This window comes from Hordeum vulgare, chromosome 3H (genome assembly GCF_904849725.1).
Source record: "Hordeum vulgare subsp. vulgare chromosome 3H, MorexV3_pseudomolecules_assembly, whole genome shotgun sequence".
Classification (NCBI taxonomy): domain Eukaryota; kingdom Viridiplantae; phylum Streptophyta; class Magnoliopsida; order Poales; family Poaceae; genus Hordeum; species Hordeum vulgare.
In genome coordinates this window covers 222,395,170-222,417,365 of record NC_058520.1, presented here as the reverse complement: position 1 = coordinate 222,417,365, position 22,196 = coordinate 222,395,170, and positions in this window count along the sequence as shown.

Sequence of the window (22,196 nt, the reverse complement as noted above, 5' to 3'; positions counted from 1 at the left end):
ATGGAATTTATTGGAATGAATTAAATGCAAATCTGAAGATTGGGATCTGGATGAAGGTAAGGAGTTAGGTATGAATTCCAAGTTTGATCGCGTTGAATCCTTTGTTGAAACAAATACTTTTTGTGATTTTAGCGCTAAGTATGGACTTCGCTCTGAGATAGTAGCTTCATTGTGTGAATCATTTGCTACTCATATTGATCTACCCAAAGAGAAGTGGTTTAAATATCATACTCCCTTAGAAGCAATGTAGTTAAACCGAATCCAGTTGAAGAGAGAGTCATTGCTTATAATGATCCTGTTGTTCCCAATGCTTACATTGAGAAACCACCTTTCCATGTTAGGATAAAGGATCATTCTAAAGCTTCAACTATGATATGTAGAGGCTACATTAGAACACCTACACCCCCTGAGTAAATTAGAGTTGAACCTACCATTGCTATTATCAAAGATCTCCTGTCCGACAATGTTGGTGGCCATTACATTCACTTGTGTGAAGATGCTGCTAGAATTGCCAAACCACACGCTAGAGGTAATCATAGGCCTCTTGTTGGCACGCTTGTTGTTTCTTTTAAGATAGGAGATCATTATTATCATGGTTTACGTGACATGGATGCTAGTGTTAGTGCAATACCTCAATCCTTATATGATGAAATGAAAGACGAGATTGCACCTGTTGAGATAGAACCTATTGATGTCACTATTCAACTTGCCAATAGAGATACTATCTGCCCTGTGGGAATTGTTAGGGATGTTGAAGTCTTGTGTGGTAAAACGAAGTATCCTCCCGATTTCCTCGTTCTAGCTACCACCCAAGATAGCTTTTGTCCCATCATATTTGGCAGACCTTTTCTCAATACTGTCAATGCTCATATTGACTCTGAGAAGCAAACTGTCACTATTGGCTTTGAAGGCGTGTCACATGAGTTCAATTTCTCCAAGTTTGGTAGACAACCTAATGAAAAAGAGTTGCCCAGTAAGGATGAAACTATTGCCTTAGCTTCTATTGTCATGCCTCCTACTGATCCCTTAGAGCAATACTTGCTTGAGCATGAAAATGATATGCATATGGATGAAAGGGATGAGATAGATAGAGTTGTCCGAGAACAATATCCTATCCTTAAGAATAATTTTCCTGTTGAACTGGTTGGGGATCCACCCACACCAATGGGTGATCCTGTGTTCGAGCTTAAACAGTTGCCAGATACTCTTAAGTATGCTTATCTTGCTGAAAAAGATATATATCATGTTATTATTAGTGCTAGCCTCTTAGAGTATGAAGAAAGGAAGTTACTAAAAACTCTGAGGAAGCACCGTGCTGCTATTGGATATACTCTTGATGATCTTAAGGGCATTAGTCCCACTCTATGCCAGCACAAAATTAAAACTGATCCGCATTCCAAGCCAGTTGCTGATCATCAACAGAGATTAAATCCTAGGATGAAAGAGGTAGTAAGAAAAGAAATACTAAAGCTCCTTGAAGCAGGTATTATCTATCCTGTCGCTCATAGTGATTGGGTGAGTCCGGTGCATTGCATCCCTAAGAAGGGAGGCATTACTGTTGTCCCTAATGATAAGGATGAATTGATCCCACAGAGGATTATTACTGCCTATAGGATGGTGATCGATTTTAGGAAATTGAATAAGGCCACTATGAAAGATCATTACCCTTTGCCTTTTATCGACCAAATGCTAGAAATACTGTCTAAACACACACACTTCTGCTTTCTAGACGGTTATTCTGGTTTCTCCCAAATACCAGTTGCACAAGCTGGTCAGGAGAAAACCACTTTCACCTGCCCTTTCGGTAACTTTGCTTATAGATGTATGCCTTTTGGCTTATGTAATGCACCTACCACCTTTCAAAGATGTAAGATGGCTATATTCTCTGACTTTTGTGAAAAGATTGTTGAGGTTTTCATGGATGACTTCTCCGTTTACGGGTCTTCTTTTGATGATTTCCTCAGCAACCTTAATTGAGTCTTGCAGAGATGTAAAGACACCAATCTTGTCCTGAATTGGGAGAAGTGCCACTTTATGGTTAATGAAGGCATCGTCTTAGGACATAAATTTTTTGAAAGAGGTATTGAATTCGATGAGGCTAAGGTTGATGCAATCGAGAAAATGCCATACCCCACTGATATCAGAGGTATAAGAAGTTTCCTTGGTCAGGCTCGTTTCTATAGAAGGTTCATTAAAGACTTCTCTAAGATTTCTAGGCCTCTTACCAATCTCTTGCAAAAGGATATTCCTTTTGTTTTTGACGATGATTGTGAGGAAGCCTTCGAAATACTTAAGAAGGCTTTGATAACTTTACCTATTGTTCAACCACATGATTGGAACTTACCTTTTGAAATCATGTGTGATGCTAGTGACTATGCTGTTGGTGCTGTTCTAAGGCAAAGAGTTCATAAGAAGTTGAATGTTATTCACTATGCTAGTAAAACTCAAGACAGTGCCCAAAGAAACTATGCCACTACGGAAAAGGAATTTTTAGCAGTCGTGTTTGCATGTGAAAAGTTCAGATCTTACATAGTTGATTCCAAAGTCACTATTCACACTGATCATGCTTCTATTAAGTACCTCATGGAGAAGAAAGAAGCTAAACCTAGACTTATCGGATGGGTTCTCTTGCTAGAAGAATTTGATTTGCATGTTGTTGACAGGAAGGGTGTTGATAACCCAGTAGCAGATAACTTGTCTAGGTTGGAGAATGTTCTTGATGACCCACAACCTATTGATGATAGCTTTCCTGATGAGAAATTGAATGCCATCAATACTTCACGTAGTGCACCATGGTATGCTGATTATGCAAACTATATCGTTGCCAAATAGATACCACATAGTTTCACATACCAGCAAAAGAAGAAATTCTTCTTTGACTTGAGACATTACTTCTGGGATGATGCTCACCTTTATAAGGAAGGAGTAGATGGTGTTATTAGACGTTGTGTACCTGAACATGAAAAGGGACAGATCCTACAGAAGTGTCACTCCGAGGCCTATGGAGGACACCATGCGGGAGATAAAACTGCACACAAGGTATTGCAATCAGGTTTCTATTGGCTCACTCTCTTCAAGGATGCCTGTAAGTTTGTCTTGTCTTGTGACGAATGTCAAAGAATAGGTAATATCGGTAAACGTCAGGAAATGCCTATGAACTATTCACTTGTCATTGAACCATTTGATGTTTGGGGCTTTGATTATATGGGACCTTTTCCAAAATACAACGGGTATACTCATATCCCAGTTGCTGTTGATTACGTCACTAAGTGGGTAGAAGCTATCCCCACTAGTAGTGCTGATCACAACACCTCTATCAGCATGCTTAAAGAAGTTATTTTCCCTAGACTTGGAGTCCCTAGATATCCAATGACCGATGGTGGTTCACATTTCATTCATGGTGCTTTCCGTAAAATGCTTGCTAAGTACGATGTCAACCATAGGATTGCGTCTCCCTATAACTCTCAGTCCAGTTGTCAAGTAGAGCTAAGTAATAGAGAGATTAAACTAATTCTGCAAAAAACTGTCAATAGGTCTACAAAGAATTGGTCTAAGAAGCTCGATAATGCACTATGGGCTTATAGAACTGCCTATAAGAATCCCATGGGCATGTCCCCGTACAAAATGGTGTACGGTAAAGCATGTCGTTTACCTCTTGAGCTAGAGCATAAACCTTATTGGGCAATCAATGAGCTCAACTTTGATTTCAAACTTGCCGGTGAGAAGAGGTTATTTGATATTAGCTTGCTTGATGAATGGAGAACTCAAGCATATGAAAATGCCAAGTTGTTCAAAGAAAAGGTTAAGAGGCGGCATGATAAAAGGATACAGAAACGTGAGTTCAATCTAGGTGATTATGTCTTGCTATATAATTCTCGTTTAAGATTTTTTGCACGCAAGCTTCTCTCTAAATGGGAAGGTCCCTATATTTTTGAAGAAGTATATCGTTCCAGTGCTATCAAGATCAACAACAAGGAAGGTAATTGTCCGAGGGTGGTAAATGGGCAGAGAATCAAGCATTATATCTCACGTACTCCCATAAATGTTGAAAGCAATATAATCAATACCATAACTCCGGAGGAATACCTAAGGGATATTTATCAGCCTGTTTCAGACTCCGAAAACGAAGAGGTATGGGTTTCGGTAAGTAAACAGACACCAAAACTTTTCAAGTAGGAATTTTTCTCCGTTTTGGAATATTTTGAAAAATAGAAAAATTTGAAGTAGTCCGGAAAGCGCACGAGGAGGCGACAAGCCTACCAGGGGCGGGCCACCCCCCCTGGCCGCAACTAGGGGGCATCTGGCCACCTCGTGTGCATCCCGGACTCCGTTTTCTTGCAGAGTACTCCTTCTGGTCAAAAACATCATTATATATTCTCTCGTCAGGTCTGACCCTCGTATCACGTAGATTTCCTCTGTTTTCGTTTCGAGGCTGTTTCTCGTGTAGATCTAGATCGCTATGACGTCCCCAAAAACTCCGAAGGACAAGATCTTCGAGAAGGTCATCAATCCCTAGCTCGTGGGAGTGCTGCGACACCCTCAATCTATCAAGATGCATGAGGGGATGTTGCATATCCGTGATGTTGAGGGGCCCAAGAAGACCGGAACCATGGAGGCGAGGCTCGAAGCAATGGAGCAACAAGTCTTCAAGTGCCAAGGGATGGTGGAGCGTGGACTCAACGCCAACCACATGATGATCACGGAGTTCACCAATAAGCACAAGGTCGATGCCAATGACATCGGGAAGCACCTCCCCAGGCTCTATGACAGAATTGATCACCTCCAAGCCCAGATCTATGACCTGCAGAACCAAAATTGTGAGTATGAGTATAGATTTAAATCAATACGGTTGGCTGCAGATTTGAGGATTCCGGAGACTCGGTCATATTTCCATGATGGAGCACCTATGCCTTGGAAGATGGAGGATCAAACCTATGTTGCAACAACTCCACCACCATCACCTCTAAAGGAACACAACTAAGCATGGGTATGGGCAATCCCCTTGGCTTGTGCCAAGCTTGGGGCAGTTGCCCCGGTATCGTATCACCATCACATATTTTGCCTTTACCTTTGTTTTAGTTTGTTCCTTTTTCAGTTTTCTCTTTCTCTAGTAGAATAAAAGTCTTAGTGTTTTAGTCTTGAGTTTTGCTTTGTGTCACCCCCGATGTATTCGAGCTCGTGAGCCATATAATAAAGAGTGTCTTAGTTGAGGGCTTTGCCTCCTGCCATGATCAAAAGAATGAGAAAAGAACAAAAGCATGAAAGATCATGTAATGATCTTATGGGAAGTGATGGATTCACATATAAAAAGAATGATGATTAAAACTTGTTGTCATCGGTGCAAGCAATACAAATTGCTCCCTAATATGTATGATCTATTAGTGTGTGGAAAATAAGCTTTGTACGAACCTGTGATGAGGAGGACATAAAAGCGACAGACTGAATAATAAAGTTCTTTATCACAGGAGGCAATATAAAGTGACGTTCCTCCACACTAAGAGGACACATCCAAACCTCGAAAGCGCATGACAACCTCTGCTTCCCTCTGTGAAGGGCCTATCTTGTACCTTTACTTTTTGCCCCTGAAAGAGTCATGGTTACCTTCACCAATTCCTTATTTCGCCTTTATCTTGGCTGAAGTCATATGCTAGGGAAAGATCTATATTCATATGTCAACTTGGAAGTAAGTATTCATGAATAATTATTGTTGACATTACCCTTGAGGTAAATGGTTGGGAGGCGAAACTATAAGCCCCTATCTTTCTCTATGTCGAACTAAAACTTTTATCTCATGAGTACCGCGTGAGTTGTAGCAATTGTAGAGAATGAAAAGATGATTGAGCATGTGGATTTGCTTTACAAGCTCTTATTTGACTCTTTCCCATGTTGTGATAAATTGAAATTGCTTCAATGACTAAAGGCTATCAGTTGTTAATTCTCGGTAAGGTTCTTGATTCATGGTTTACTTTGTGAAGGAATTGTCACTTTAGCATAAGAGATTATATGTTGGTATTGCTGTTCTGATCATGATCATGATGCCTGCATGTTTGTATCTTGTTTTGTCGACACCTCTCTCTAAACATGTGGGCATATTTATTGATCTCGGCTTTCGCTTCAGGACAAGCGAGGTCTAAGCTTGGGGGAGTTGATACGTCCATTTTGCATTATGCTTTCATGTTCATATTTATCGCTTTTTGGGCTGTTATTACACTTCACAGTACAATACTTATGCTTTTCTCTCTTATTCCGCAAGGTTTACATGAAGAGGGAGAATGCCGGCAGCTGGAATTCTAGCCCGAAAAGGAAGCAAGTTTGAGATACCTATTCTGTGCAACTCCAAAAGACGTGAAAATCAACGTGGAATTTTTTGGGATTTATAAAAAATACTGGGCCGAAGAAGTGTCGGAGGGACGCAAGCAGGGGGCCACAAGCCTGCTAGGTGCGGCCATCCCCCTGGCTGCGCCTAGGGGGCTTGTGGGCTCCCAGCTGGCCCTCTGGCTCCCCCCTTTTGCTACAAGAAGGGTTCCGGTCTGGAGAAAATCAAGAGGAGGCTTTTTGAAGGATTCGCCGCCGCCACGAGGCAGAACTTGAGCAGAACCAATCTAGAGCTCCGGCAGGACGATCCTGCCGGGGAAACTTCCCTCCCGGAGGGGCAAATTGTCGCCATCGTCATCACCAACACTCCTCTCATCGGAGGGGACTCATCACCATCAACATCTTCATCAGCACCATCTCTTCTCCAAACCCAAGTTCATCTCTTGTAACCAATCTCCGTCTCGCGACTCCGATTGGTACTTGCAAGGTTGCTAGTAGTGTTAATTACTCTTTATAGTTGATGCTAGTTGGATTACTTGGTGGAAGAGTTTATGTTTAGATACTTGATGCTACTCATTACCTCTCTGGTCATGAATACGATTATGCTTTGTGAGTTGTTACTTTTGTTCCTGAGGATATGGGATAAGTCTTGCTATAAGTAGTCATGTGAATTTGGTCTTCGTTCGATATTTTGATGTGTTGTATGTTGTTTTTCCTCTAGTGGTGTTATGTGAACATCAACTACATAACACTTCACCATTATTTGGGCCTAGAGGAAGGCATTGGGAAGTAATAAGTAGATGATGGGTTGCAAGGGTGACAGAAGCTTAAACCTAGTTTACGCGTTGCTTCGTAAGGGGCTGATTTGGATCCACTAGTTTAATGCTATGGTTAGACCTTGTATTAATTCTTCTTTCATAGTTGCGGATGCTTGCGAGAGGGGTTAATCATAAGTGGGACGCTTGTCCAAGTAAGGGCAGTACCCAAGCGCCGGTCCACCCACATATCAAACTATCAAATTAACGAACGCGAATCATATGAACATGATGAAAACTAGCTTGACAGAAATCCCCATGTGTCCTCGGGAGCGTTTTACCTCCTATAAGACTTTGTCCAAGCTTGTCCCTTGCTACAAAAGGGATTGGACCATTTTGCTGCATCGTTGCTACTTTTGTTACTTTCTATTTGCTACGAATCATCTCACCACACAACTACTTGTTACCGACAATTTCAGTGCTTGTAGATATTACCTTGTTGAAAACCACTTGTCAGATCCTTCTGCTCCTCGTGGGGTTTGACACTCTTACTTATCGAAAGGACTATGGTAGATCCCCTATAATTGTGGGTCATCAGCCCACACCCAGCATGTGGGGCCAACAGCTTAAGGTACGGAGCTACTCGCACGTCAAGGGGGACCCTGAGCATCGCGACTCTGGGGCCTAACTGTGCCCATAGCCCCTTCCCACTTTGGGTCGTCCTTGGACGGTTCAACCGCGGGATGGTACGCGCGGGGAGGGCCCTGCAGATGCAGACCCAGTGTGCTCGACAAACCACTTTGGATCCCCAGGGAAGAACACTGGATTAACTCATACGTCAAGGGGGACTCCTGAGCATCGCGACTCAGGACCCTGATTTACGCCCGTAGTCCCTTTCCTTTTGGATTTGTCCTTTCCGGTCGGTTCAACTGCGGGGAGGTACATTCGGGGCAGGCCCTGGAGACGCAGAGTGCTGAAGGAGTTCAAGAGTTTTATACCATTAGTTCCTTAGGAGGAGCATTAGAGTCGCTCGCAAGTCAAGGGGGACCCCTGAGCATCGCGACTCAGGGGCCTAACTACGCTCGTAGCCCCTCTCCCCTCTGGGCCGCCCTTGGTTTCCAGTCGACTCAATCGTGGGGAGATACGCGCAGGGCTGGCCCTACCGATGCGGATTGTTGAATTTGTTCCAAATTTTGAAATCTCCGTCGCGTTCTCCTCATGAGGGCAGCTCGCACGTCTAGGGGGACTCCTGAGCATCGCGACTCAGGAGCCTAACTGCGCTCGTAGCCCCTTCCCCCTTTGGGTCGTCCTTGTTTTCTGGTCGGTTCAATCCCGGGAAGGTATGCGCGAGGCGGGACCTGCCGATGCAGAGTAACACAACAAACAAGATAGAAACAAGGCTGGGAAAACATTCAAACATTAAATTATTACAAACCATGACCCAGTTCATAAAAACACAAATTAGTTTGATGCCTCCACGAGGCACGGTGTACATTGCAGGAAGATAACAGTGGTAAGGAATCAGGAGGAGCTGCCGTCGGTCACCCCCTTTGCAGGGGACTGGTCGTCAATGTTAAAGGCATCGTGTTCTCCATCATCGGCTCCAGCGGTACTTGGAGACAAAGAGGCCATGAAGCGGGCAAACCTCCTCACTAGCACCTCCATAGGACCCTTCACCGCCTCCGCGGCGCGGACGCGGGCCTCGGTAGGAACCGACACGATCACGGAGCTCAGATTGAACCCGGGGTCACGAAGATGGTGACTGAAGACGCGAGTCGCAGCCGCGAAAAACAGGTCACGGCTCTCGCTGTCCAAGATCTTGTCCATCTGCGTGACGGCGACCTCCAGCACCGCAACGAGCCCCTTCACGAGCGCGGCGAAGCCATCCTCCGGGGTGGCCAGAGGTGCATTGAACTCGTCCCGGCAGAGGGAGCGGAGAACCTTGCGAAGCATGAGCTCGACGTTGGGGAAACAAGCCAGCTCAACAACCTTCCTCTCCTCGGCCGCGGTGAGGGCCATCTCCTGGACCTCAAGGAGAGCCACCATCGCAGAGAAATCCTTCTACCACTCCTCTAAGTGTTCCCGCTCAGAACCCAGGTGGCTTATCTCCCGGGACAGTTCTTCCTCCCGGGCGGCGAACTTGGCCTCGCGGACCATAAGCTCCTTCTCCTCCGAGCGATGCTGCTCGACCAGCTCGACGTGTTCCCCTTGGAGGGCCTTCAGGCGGGCTTCCACCTCTTCGCAGTGCTCAACAGCCGCCCTGGCTTCCTTCAGCGCCTTCTCACGTGCGACGAGGGCGGCCTTGGCCTCTCCCTTGACCTTCCTCATCTCGATTGCGACGTCGCTCCGGGCGGTGAAGGCCGCACCTAGTATGCCTCAGTGGAGCACCGAGGCCTTCTGGACCCCCTCCTGAATAGTCTTCAACACTAGCATAGGTAGCTCTACCGGAGGAGCAGCGTCACGAAGAACAAGGGACCCCAAAGACTGCTCAACAGTTGCGGGCGTCAAAACCTCCGGAGCCCGAGGACCCTCGCAGGACTGTCCCCTGGGGCAGTGGCATCCCCATGGTCGCCTCAGGACGCTTCGGGGGCTCGGTGGGCTTGACGACCAAGGCTTGGGAGGCGGCCCCACGAGCCTCCTCCTCCCCACTCGTAGACGGCAACATGCCAACAAGAGAAGGAGGGGCATCGAGAGCTGCCTTTTGCTTGATGACCGTCTTCTTCCTCTTCGCTCCCGGCGAGACAACATCCCTGGGTGTCAAGCAAAATGGAATAAATCAGCCAAGCACGGACAATAGACGCACAAGGCGCGTCCAAGAAGGAAAATTACTCTTCGACATCGTGCCATCTCTTCCTTTTCTATGCCCCGGCGATGGCGGAGGAAACGGGGCCCCATACGGAGGGAGGCGAGCTTGGCGCCTTGGATCTCATGCCAGCAAAAGCAGGGTGCGCCGGGGACGGTTTAGCCCTGAGCTTCCAGGAAGCGTGCACGCATGCAGACTGCATGGTGCTCGGTGTCAGCACAAGCCCCCTGGAGGCCCTAGCAGGGCGCAAGGTGGTCCCGACAGAGGTATCATCAGTGGCGCCATTATCCTCGAGCTCAAGCAGAAGTACGGATTGCGACGGGAGAGGCACGCTCCCCGCACGGTCTTGGACGGTCTTCTCCGAGCTCCCTGCACTGGAGGTGTCACCGGATGACACCTCCATCGGACCGAATCCTTCAGCTGGGAGAAGCCCCCGCTTGCTAAAGACATGCATCATGGCGGCCAGATCGATCCATTCGTCACGACGGTATAACAGACCTAGGGCATCGGGATGGTCGCCAGGATCACCGCCCAGCAAAATCGCCAAGACCTTGCTCAGTTCTTCTATGGGAATGTCCCAGGACCGAAGTCGGAGTTCATCATCTCCAGCCCGGTACTACCACAAGGGCCTAGAATGTGCCTGGAGGGGCGCCAAGTGCTGCGCGAGGAACTCCGTCATTATCATTCCCCCGCTCAGCCTCTTGGCACTAATGTCGCAGGAAAAGCGCTGCAGCACGGGCATAGCCCGAGGGTCGGAGAGCTTCGCTGAGCTCCATGCGGAGGTCTTCTCCGGCAACCCCTTCGGCTCTTCTAGCTGGGGGTTGGCATCCTTGAGACAAATGAGGACCCAGCGGTGCCTGAAGTTCTCCACCTTCTTCCCGGCCTTCAAGAGTATGTTGCCGCTCTGGGCCGCCACGAAGGAAACGCACGCCGACAAGTGACCGCCGTGATGCAGGCGCATGCTAAAGAAGTGGCGGAGGAGGGCAACCGAACGCTGCATGCCAAAGAAGGCCTCGCAGTAGAAGGAAAAGATGGAAAGAAGCAAGATAGAGTTGGGTTGGAGATGAAGGGCTTGGATCCCATAGTGGTCCAAGGCAGCATCGAAGAATAGAGAGAAAGGAGGCACCAGCACAACATAAATAATGTGAAGGAAGAAGGGGTATACCGCCCAAGGCACGGGCCGATAATCTATGCCACCAGGCCAAATAAGGGTTTGCCCGTGCTTGCTGGACTCGGCCGCGGTCCATGGAAGCACTGGGACGAGATCCGCGTCCTTGGAGAGGGCGCAGTCTAGGAGCGGAGAAGCCGGGGCCGGAACATGCCCCTCCGCCTTCTGATTACCGGCGGGCGCCATTGCTGGACTGGCAAGGAACTATGTGGCGTTGGTTCTGGGAGGCGCCGGTTGTAGTCAAAGACTTAAGAAGAAAGGCGAGTGCAGAAGAAGGAAAGGACTAAGGCACCGAAGCTACAAGCACGACACCTAATAAAGGGGGGGCAGATATAGTGGACAAGGAGGACCAGACACCAGCCGCGTAACCCGCGCCGGCCTGGCCCACAGGCATTTGAGGGCCCACGGCATATCATGCTGCCCCCCGAGGCTCCTCCCTGAAGCCAACCCGAGCACCTCGCGGGCCCGGGGGCTACTGTCGGTGTTCTGGGATTGGGGGTACCCAGACCTTCCTGCTTGTGGCCTAAGGTGGGCCCGCCTCACCGGAGCAAACCAACGGGCCCGGCACTATTCAAGGAAAGGCCCTCGTGACAGGCCAAGCCTCACGATGAGGAGCAGCGTCAAGACCTTCAAGGGGCCTCCTAAGGACCCCTCCGGAGCGGCCTATATTCCAAGGCAAGGTCGGCCCTCAGGAGTCAAGGGTGACGCCAGGAAAGGAGAGGCGCGCAGCACATGGCAGGACGGGACTATTTCCCCTTTTGTGTAAAGGAGGCGGGAGCGTACAAGGGTTCCAAAGGCATCTCCTGAATGTTTCCCTTCTGGAGAAAAGAAATCCGCGGCCGCCCGCCAGTAGGGTAATAGTCACCCACGGGGTTGTCCCTGCAGCACGGACAGTTACTTTGCAGGAGAAGACCACATTTGGGTAGGGGAGCATGTTCCCCTGTTCCCCTTCAAAATTGTCCACTGTGGGATCCCTTCCCGCCGAAGCTATAAGGGAAGAGGGCCCGGGCCTCCGCTATAAATAGAGAGGGGAGGATACTTGAGAGGGGGGAGTTCATTCGGATGGTAGAACAATACACCTAGTCGCTCGGCCTCCGGAGGCCCAAGAACACTGTACTAATTCATCCACCACCTCTGTGAGAGGCAATCCACCAAGAGTAGGAGTAGGGTTTTACGCTTCGAAGTGGCCCGAACCTGGGTAAACTGTTGTGTTTTGTGTCCCTCTCGCCATCGAGTGAGTCATTCATCGTTTCCAACGAGTAGTGGGTTTGGCGATGCAAAGCAGGGAAAGACCTTCATACACGCCCCAGTATTTGAATCCTTAGGGTTTTGCGGAAACCCGAAATCCGACAAGCGGCCCAAGTCCACATCCTTCAATCCTACGGACGAGATCATCAAATTCCAGGTGCTCCCAATGGACCCGTATAAAACCGCGTCTATTGGAGCCCAGCTGGACCCCAAAATCGAAGAAGCATTGTGCACCTTACTACGTGAAAATTGGGACATATTCACTCGGAACCCCTCGAGGCTAGAGGAACACAACTTGAATATAATAGCAAGCTTTAAGCTTGTCAAACAAGTCTTGCACCGATTTTCCGAACTAAAGCATAAAGCTATGGGTGCAGAACTTGGGAAACTATTCGAAGCCCGATTCATCCGAGAAATTGAATATCCCGACTGGTTGGCAAACCTGGTCATGGTACCAAAGAAGGACAAATCTTGGCGGTTATGCATCGATTTCAAAGAGCTCAATAAGGCATGTCCTAAGGATCCGTTTCCCTTACACATAATAGACCAAATTATCAATGCAACTGCTGGACACGACTGTTTGTGTTTCCTCGATGCTTACTCGAGATACCGTCATATTAAAATGAAGGAATCCTATTAGGATGCAACCACCTTCATAACCCCCTATGGGTCATTCCTCGTTAACAAGGGTTCCACTTACCAGCGCATGATCCAGACATGTTTGGAGAAATAAATCAGAAAAACAATAGAGGCATACGTGGATGACGTGGTCGTCAAGACGAAGCACGTCGCCCAGCTGGTAGATGACCTCAGGAATACCTTGCCAACCTACGCGAATACGACACTTGGCTTAACCAGGACAAGTGTGTATTCGGAGTCCGAGCCGGCAAACTTCTTGGATTCATTGTGTCGCAAAGAGTAATAGGGGTCAATCCGGCCAAGATCTGAGCCTTGTCACAACTCACGGTCCCAACAGAGCTGAAGCACGTGCAAACATTGGTAGGGTGCATGGTGAACTTGAGCTGGTTTATCTCTCGCTTCGGCGAGAAAGCCCTCCCACTTTACAGGTTTCTTAGGCATACTAAGAACTTCAAATGGACTGAAGATGTTGGGGCTCTGGAGGAAATCAAAACGTTGCTCGCCAGCAACCCCATTGTGGCAGCACCCTACACGGGCTAAACAATGTTGCTATACATCTCGGTCAGCGTGGTCCTCGGCGTAGAACGGCAAGCCGAGGGTCACGAACTACGGAGACAAAGGCCGGTCTACTATGTATCCGAGGTGCTTACCACATGCAAAACAAGATACCCAAACTATGAGAAGATTTCCTACACAGTGCTTATGGCATCATGTAAGTTCAGACACTATTTCTAAGAATGTGCGGTCACGGTAACATTTGAGGTACCCCTGAACGACATCATTAACAACAAAGGACGCCACCGGCCAAATAGCCAGATGGGACATCGAGCTCCTGCTATTTGAGATCACTTACAAGCTACGACGAGCTATCAAATCTCAAGTGTTGGCTGACTTCATCGTCAAATGGACAGAGGCAAGGCTCCATAGAGAGTATAGCACTTACCCTCATTGGACAATGTCCTTCGACGGGTCCACCACTCTTGCTGGACTCCGGGATGGGGTGATCCTCACATCCCCTACCAGGGATAATGTCTGATACGTACTAAATATCATGTAAGCTAACTCTAATAATGCGAAGGAATACAAGGCACTACTACATGGCCTTCGGATGGCAACGTCAATGGGATACCAAAGCTCAAGGTACGGGGAGACTCCAACCTCCCCATCTCACAAATCAACGGTGAATTTGATGCAAAAAATCCAAAAATTGCAGCATATATAAACGCCGTCCTTCAGATATCACCACGGTTCGAGGTATTAGAATTCCATCACGCCTCAAGAGACAACAACCAAGCCACGTACGTCCTTGTCCGCTTAGGCCCAAAACATGACCCCATCCCCAATAACACGGTCTTATATTGGCTTTTCAAACCATCCGTGGTATGGTAATATGAAGTTAGTAGCAGAGGACCTGATGGTTTAGAACAACTTATACCCCCCATAGCCAAGTCGGACGATCAAATCTTTGGTGGAGCTACAATTGAATAAATACCCTCGTCTCATGAGGTCATTAGAGTGATCGCGCCATGGACCGAGCCCTTCCTTGCTTACCTTCTAGGCAAAGAAATCCCGAACTACCAGACCCACGCGAGACACATCACCCTTCGATCAAATACCTACAAGGTGCATGAGGGTGAGCTATATAAGAAGAGCACCACATGAGTCCTCCATCAGTGCATCTCCGAGGAAGAAGGGAGGCATATTTTGGCCTAAGTACATGAACGTATGGGCGAACACAATGTAGTTGCACGGACCCTGGTCAGCAAGGCTCTCCGACCTTTTTTTTGGCCCATGGCCCGAGCAGGCGCCCACACACTCGTCCAGTACTGTGTGGTTGTGAACTTTTTGGAAATCAAAGCCACTTGCCCACAACGGTTCTTCAGACAATTCCTATCACCTTGCCCTTTGTGGTTTGGGGTCTAGACATGGTCGGACCACTTAAATAGGGGACCAAGAAACAAAAATACCTCCTCGTTATGGTTGACAAGTTCACCAAATGGATTGAAGCAAAGACTCTCAGCTCTGCCATAGCCGGGCTACTCATCGACTTCATATCCCGTGTCATACACCGTTATGGTGTCCCACTCATCATAATAACGGATAATGGACCTAATTCTACCACCCAGGAGGAAAAATATTGGTGTGCAAACTTGGGCATCAAGATCGAGTATGCCTCGGTATATCACCCTCAGACCAATGGACAAGTCGATAGAGCGAACGGGACATTGTGAGTAGTATCAAACCTCGGCTGGTACGATCTCTTAAAGAATCTTCATAGGGAAGACGTTAAATGTATTTATTTCTCCTACATATTTATGTACTATATGGCTCGACTCAACATAAATTTATGCAACTATATGCATCAATTGGACTTAAGATCCTTACAATGCTGGGTTGCCTTGCTCCTATGATTACCCTCTATGTTCCGGAATGTTCAGCTTGGGGGGGGGGGGGGGGGCAAACGGAGCATCTCTGGGATCGTTACGACCAGTTCACCTGGATACATACCTCGGACGGGTGAAGCCAAAAGCTAGCGTTTCTTAAGAGATAACTTGGTCGACTAAGAATGAGGTTCATATAATTGGCATTCTTTTCCATAAATAGCAGCTATCAGCGCTGCACGGATACATACCAATAACGTCTACATTTTATGTAGTAGCCCGAAGAAAGGGACCCATCGAGGAACTATTTTATTTGGATGATGTTTCTTACAGCGCACCATACTATAACCTAATACCCCGACGCGCTCTCTTTCTGTTTGCACCACATGGCCGGATTGCCTCGTTCTCAGAAATTAGTTCTTGTTACCGGAGGATACACAGTACGGAACACTGCCCAGTTATTAACAGTGGAGGTACAAGCCGATGACCAGTTAAAGACAGAGTTTTCGAGTACGAAAGGAAGAGTATTGATACACGAATACAATATTACATATAAAAACGCGCTAGAAGATTGGTCGAGATGACCTATTATGTAGTCTTCTTGTGAAAGTCTTGCGGTGGGCATCACTTGTTCATAAACCAGGTGAAGAAGAATTTCTTTACCATCCGGCCCTGCCGGTCTAACCGGGCCATGTGCTTTGGATTAAGTTGGGTAAAACAGGTCTTCACCATAACCCACGGCTCCCGAGCTCCTTCTCGGCAAGCCGAACTCTTCCATAGTTCAAAGCAACTCTAGGCTCCTTTGAATCGCTCGGCAAGCTTGGCCATTTCTTGTGGGGGATTTTCATTTAGCCATAACGCTTCGATCATGCTCCACACAGCCTTTCAATCGCTCTCATGCACATTGGATAACTCCTTCAACAACGCCCCCCGAAAGAGCTAACTTCTTGCTCGGGGTGTCCAGTCAAGTGATCTGATCAAAAGGAGTTGCAAATTTTTATGATCAACGCAATAAAAAGTGATTTATCACAGTCCAGGTTGGGATATTGCTTATAGAATATGCCACCCTTTAATTTCTCATTCTCTTCGTGGTTTTGCACCAATTGGGCTTTCAAATTCTCAATTTCTTCTGCTTGTTGTTTATTCTCCTCCTTGAGTTGGTTCTATTCCTCACCACATTGCTTTAATACGTGATGACCAGCTTCAACCTGGGATACGGCAGACCTTTGAAAATCTCAGGATACATCTAAATCTTTTTGCAATTTCCCTATAGATTCGCCTGTTATGACAAAGTTCTTTATTATAAAGGAAATTCCATTAAAGTTCAACACATTTGAAATATTTTTACTCAGTTTGTGCTTCTCTAGTGAATTTCTTCCCCTCCTCCAGTTCGGCCTTGCTGGCTTGCAATTCAGCCTGGTTTAACTCGAAATCCTTGGACAATTTTTCGCGCTGACCAAATTAAGGCTCGTGGGCTAATAGGTCGAACTTATGTTCGGTTATCAAAAACGGATCACTTACCTGCACATTAGAAGACATCAACCTGTCCGCTTCCTCGAGTCCAGCTATTGCAGCCCCAAGGCATGAATCTGCTAAGATTAGAGCATTAAACCCTTGTTCTGAAAAAACATGGTGACGCAATGACACTTTTCGCCGCCGATGATTCATCGCGCTTTCTACTTCAGAATTAGTTGCCGAAAACCATTCAGGGTCGTCAGGGAGTGGGTCCGTATTTGGGACTCTTGTGTTAGCTGAAGACGTTGGGTTTTGATGACTGACTAACACTTTGGTAACCTCTGTGGACGAAGAAGGTTGCACACGTCTCCTGAGTATTTTGCCTAAGGGCCATGCAAATTTAAGGCAATCATTACCGTAAGGTAAAGGATTGATATGAATACCTCTTGTTTGAAGGGACGGCCGACATGTTTTCCGTCGTTGCCCCTGGTATGGGAATCCTCCTCCCGTTTGATGCAACCCCAGCCGGTATAGCTTGGGATGGAGTATGGTGGTTGCACCGGTGATCAATGGGGGTGGAGACAGGAACATTTGGGACGATGGGAGGCATGGCCCCTCTTCAAGTGTTGGCTTTCGTTTTGTTTGGTGTAGAATATACGAGAGACACGGGGTTGTCAGCCTGAAGGGACACCTTGAGTTCGCCAATGCTTTCTTGATAAAATACTCTGTCCTCAAAACCGATTGAAATCTCCGGATCCTCATGGAATCAGTGGTCATCGTCACGACAGTAATTCTCAAGCTAGGGGCAGTACAGGTGATCGTCTCAATCCAACGCCTCCAAGTCTGCTAAGGAGGATGAGAGGTTATTGATTTGTAATATCAAGCATAATCATTCAAGCTATGAGAACTAACTCACACTTACCCATTCAATGGGATTATATGCCGAGAAGCCATCCCTGATGGTGAGGCGGGCAAAATCTTCTTCCCCCCCCCCTTGAAGTGGTCAGCCAGAATAACTTCTAAGGCATCCTGATTGTCCGGTCCCTCTCGTCTGGAATGGTTAGTGTCGCTTGTCTCGTTATAGCGCCTAAGGGGTGTGTGCACTGTTGAAGTAAATGGACGCACCCAGTAATTACCGCAGCCATCGCCTCAATGATGGTCAGCCCGTTGTGAGCAAGTAACCTCACCCTAGAGGCTATCCGTTTTACTTCGAAGCTGTCTTCTTGGGAGGAACTCTTCAGTCACCAGCAGAATCGCTTCTTTCAGGGGAGCTCGGAATATTCAGGAAGACCCCTCCGAACTGGGTCGAATAAGGGAACGTCTTCAATATAAAAAACTCAAAAGACCACTCGTTGGTTTCCTTCCTTGGAGTCCCGACCAGGTATCCCGTAGCGGCTATACGCCACGCTTTGGCTTCGCCCACTTCCCGATTTGACGTTCCCCTCGTTCTGGGAACAAGGCAGAAGTATTTTCTCCATAGATCAAAGTGGAGCTCGCATCCCAAGAACATCTCGCACAACGCTATGAACCCTGAGATATGAAGGATTGAGCCAGCGGTCAAGTTGTGGAGCTGTAGCCCATAGAATTCGAGTAAACCCCTCACGAAGGGGGGACCAGAAAGCCTAGACCTCGCAACAGGAAAGAGACATAGCAGATCCTTTCACCCTTTTGAGGGGTAGGGAAATTCTCTACAAAGGCCTCGCCATTTGCGGAGGTTAACCCAATGCGAGTGGGAGTAACATCCAACATGGGGAGATGCCCTTGTGCTTCGATATCATGCAATTGGAGCAAGGAAATAGAGGAGCTTGCCCAGTCTCCTCGGAGGGTGCCAAAGGGTCGCGAGGAGGAAGCCGTCATGGCTCTGGATGCTCAAGATTTACGGTTTCTTGGTGGTGCTTAGAAGGTGATTGTCACCCAGGACGGATTTTGATCTGCTTATGAATGTTGTTTTCTCCCTCTGTTACAAGAAGCAGTTCTATAAAGGACTCCTCGATTCCTTGTCTTTATTTATACGCACAAGAATCGAGTGCTGCTACCGATCTTCGAGGACAAAGGTTAAGTGTGGTGGGCCCTAAGACCCTTCGATAATCGAGAGGTGGTCGGTGCCTAAATTGTCATTCTACGAATGAGAAGGGATGGAGGAACTCGCCTCACAAGCCGAACACTTTTCATGGGAGGGCCTAGCGAAGATAATATACAACGGCGTTGGAGGCCAGTTCAGGGGCTACTGAGGGAGTCTGGATTTAAGAGTTCCTCGGGTGGTGAGCTTTTATCTTATGGACCACACTAGTGGGCTGCTCTGGGGAAGACCAGATTGCGTAATGACCTTGTATTCAAGAAGGAAATCTTAGAAGACTGGCATTCCATCCAAGTTAAGTAGTCTAGGTCGGAGGCTCTATCCACGACTAGAGGTCGATTATGTGTAATCCTAGGATCCCCTGGTGTCTATATAAACCACAGGGTTTCATCAGTGTAGACAAGTTGACTCATCTAGGGTTTTATCTCATATGATCTCGAGGTAGATCAACTCTGTAATTTTCATCCACATCAGTATAATCAAGCAGGACGTAGTGTTTTACCTCCTCAAGAGGGCCTGAACCTGGGTAAATGATTTCTCCTTGTCCACTATAACTCATGGATCCAAGGTCCATAGCTCGGGACACCCTACCTGACATCCGTCAGTTTTGTCACCGACACCAGGCAATCCCTCGTGAGGCCGTCCCCTCAGGAGATGGAGCGGGGCTGGGCTCCACGACGGCAGACGCGTAGTCAATGGGATCCCATCGGTAGCGGGAGCCCCTAATGATGGTGTGGCGCCTCTCGCGGTGACAACCGTACCCCCAGGTGGCCCTGAGGCTCCCAAGAAGGAGGGCGGCCAGGGCGAGCTTGCCGGGGATAGCATCGAGCGCCCCTCCAGGGGCGGCGGGGCGGTGCACGAGGGTGACGAGGACGTGCCGCCTACCACCCATAAGAAGATTAAGTGGTCCGCATGGGACGAGTAAGTCAGTTAGCCCATCCCCACGCTATTCAACCACGTTTAGTTTACTAAGGCTGCCCCTCCTTCGACGCAGTCTCCCGGGCGGGGGCGAGGAGAACAAGAAAAAGACCGCCCCGGGGGCGAAGGTGATGCAAGTTTTGAGGGCGCCTTCATCTCTTGGTCGGTGTCTCCGCGGGCATGGAGGTAGCCCGCACAAGCAAGGCGCCGTGCTCGATCACACATGCGCCACTGCATCTGCAGGTGTCTCCTCCAGGCGGCAAGGAGACATGGTCGTTGAACTCATGGGGGCCTAGCTGCCAACGCCGCTGGTCAAAGCTTCGATAGTCCAGTGATACGTCTCCGTCGTATCTACTTTTCCAAACTCTTTTGCCCTTGTTTTGGACTCTAATTTGCATGATTTGAATGGAACTAACTCGGACTAACGTTGTTTTCAGCAGAATTGCCATGGTGTTGTTTTTGCGCAGAAATAAAAGTTCTCGGAATGACCTGGAAATTTACGAGGATTTTTTGTGGAATATATAAAAATATTGGCGCAAGAATCAACCGGAGAAGTGGAGCGTGGAGCCCACAAGCCCACCAGGCGCGGCCCCCCCAGTCCGCGCCTGGCAGGCTTGTGGGGCCCATGGAGCTCCGCCGCCTCTAGCTCCAGCTCTACTTAGTCCCTTTCATCCGGAAAAAATCAAGGAGAAGAGTTCATCGCGTTTTACGATACGGAGGCGCCGCCACAACCTCTTCTTCCTCTGGAGGGTAGATCTGGAGTTCGTTCTGGGCTCCGGAGAGGGGAGATCGTCGCCATCGTCATCACCAACCTTCCTTCATCGCCAAATCCATGATACTCTCCACCGTTCATTAGTAATCTCATCGTAGGCTTGTTGTACGGTGATGGGTTCGATCAGATCTATCATGTAATCGAGTTAGTTTTGATGGGGATTGATCCCTAGTATCCACTATGTTCTGAGATTGATGTTGCTACTACTTTTCCATGCTTAATGCTTGTCACTAGGGCCCGAGTGTCATGATTGCAGATCTGAACCTATTATGTTCTCGCCAATATATGTGTGTTCTTGATCCTATCTTGCAAGTTGTAGTCACCTACTATGTGTTATGACCTGGCAACCTCGGAGCGATAATAGCCGGAACCATACCCGGAGATGACCATAGTATGAGGAGTTCATGTATTCAGTGAGTGTTAATGCTTTGTTCCGGTTCTCTATTAAAACGAGAACCTTAATATCCCATAGTTTCCATTAGGACCCGCTACCACGGGAGGGATGGACAATAGATGTCATGCAAGTTCTTTTCCCTAAGCACGTATGACTACATACGGAATACATCCGTACATTACATTGACGAACTGGAGCTAATTACATATCTGTCCGTGTTATAACTGTTGCATGATAAATATCATCCGACATAATTATCCATCACCAATCCAATGCCTATGAGTTTTTCCTACTGCTCCTTGCTACGTTACTTTGTAGCTATTGATGTCGCTGCTACTGTTACTCTATCGCTATTGCTATCGCTGTTGCTCCTGTTACTCTGTGGCTACTGCTGTCCCTGCTGCTACTGTTACTGTTGCTACTATTGCTACCACACCACTTTGCTTCTGATACTTTGCTGCAGATACTAAGTCTTTGAGGTGTGGTTGAATTGACAACTCAACTGCTAATACTTGAGAATATTCTTTGGCTTCCCCTTGTGTCGAATCAACAAATTTGGGTTGAATACTCTACCCTCGAAAACTGTTGCGATCCCCTATACTTGTGGGTTATCAAGACTATTTTCTGGCACCGTTGCCGGGGAAGATCAAGTCAAGAATAGTCTCCCGTGAACGTGCTATTTTCTGGCGCTGTTGCCAGGGAGGCATAGCTCTATTCTCTGTGTCACTTGGGATTTACATCTCCTAATCACTATGAGGAATTCAAAAGATCCAAAAACTAAAGTCTTGGCCTCAACTACAAGGATAGGTAAGGAACTGCCATCTAGCTCTGCACTTGATTCACCTTCAGTTATGAGTAAGTTTGCGACACCACCTCCTGCTAGAAATTTTGATATGTCGCCTGTGCTTGATGATGCTACTTCTTCTATCCATGATGCTTGTGATGATGCTTTGCTTGATACTACTTTGCCACTAGGTGCATTCCTTGATGCACAAATTGCTAGAGTTCTTGCTAGATGTGATGATACTCCTGAAACTTCTGAGATTATTGAAGTAGAACCTGCTATTTCACCTCTTAGAACTAGCTCTCCTAGATATGAATTGCCTGATATGCCTGAGGGTTATGTGATGGAGGGAGATATAGCTGAGGACTTTCTTGCTTGTAAGGATAGCTATGATGTTCAGAAGTTACTGCGTAAGTGGAAAGAAAAATCTTTGAACGCTAGGATGAAATACGACCCGAAGTTTGATACTTCGCCTATCTTTCTGACC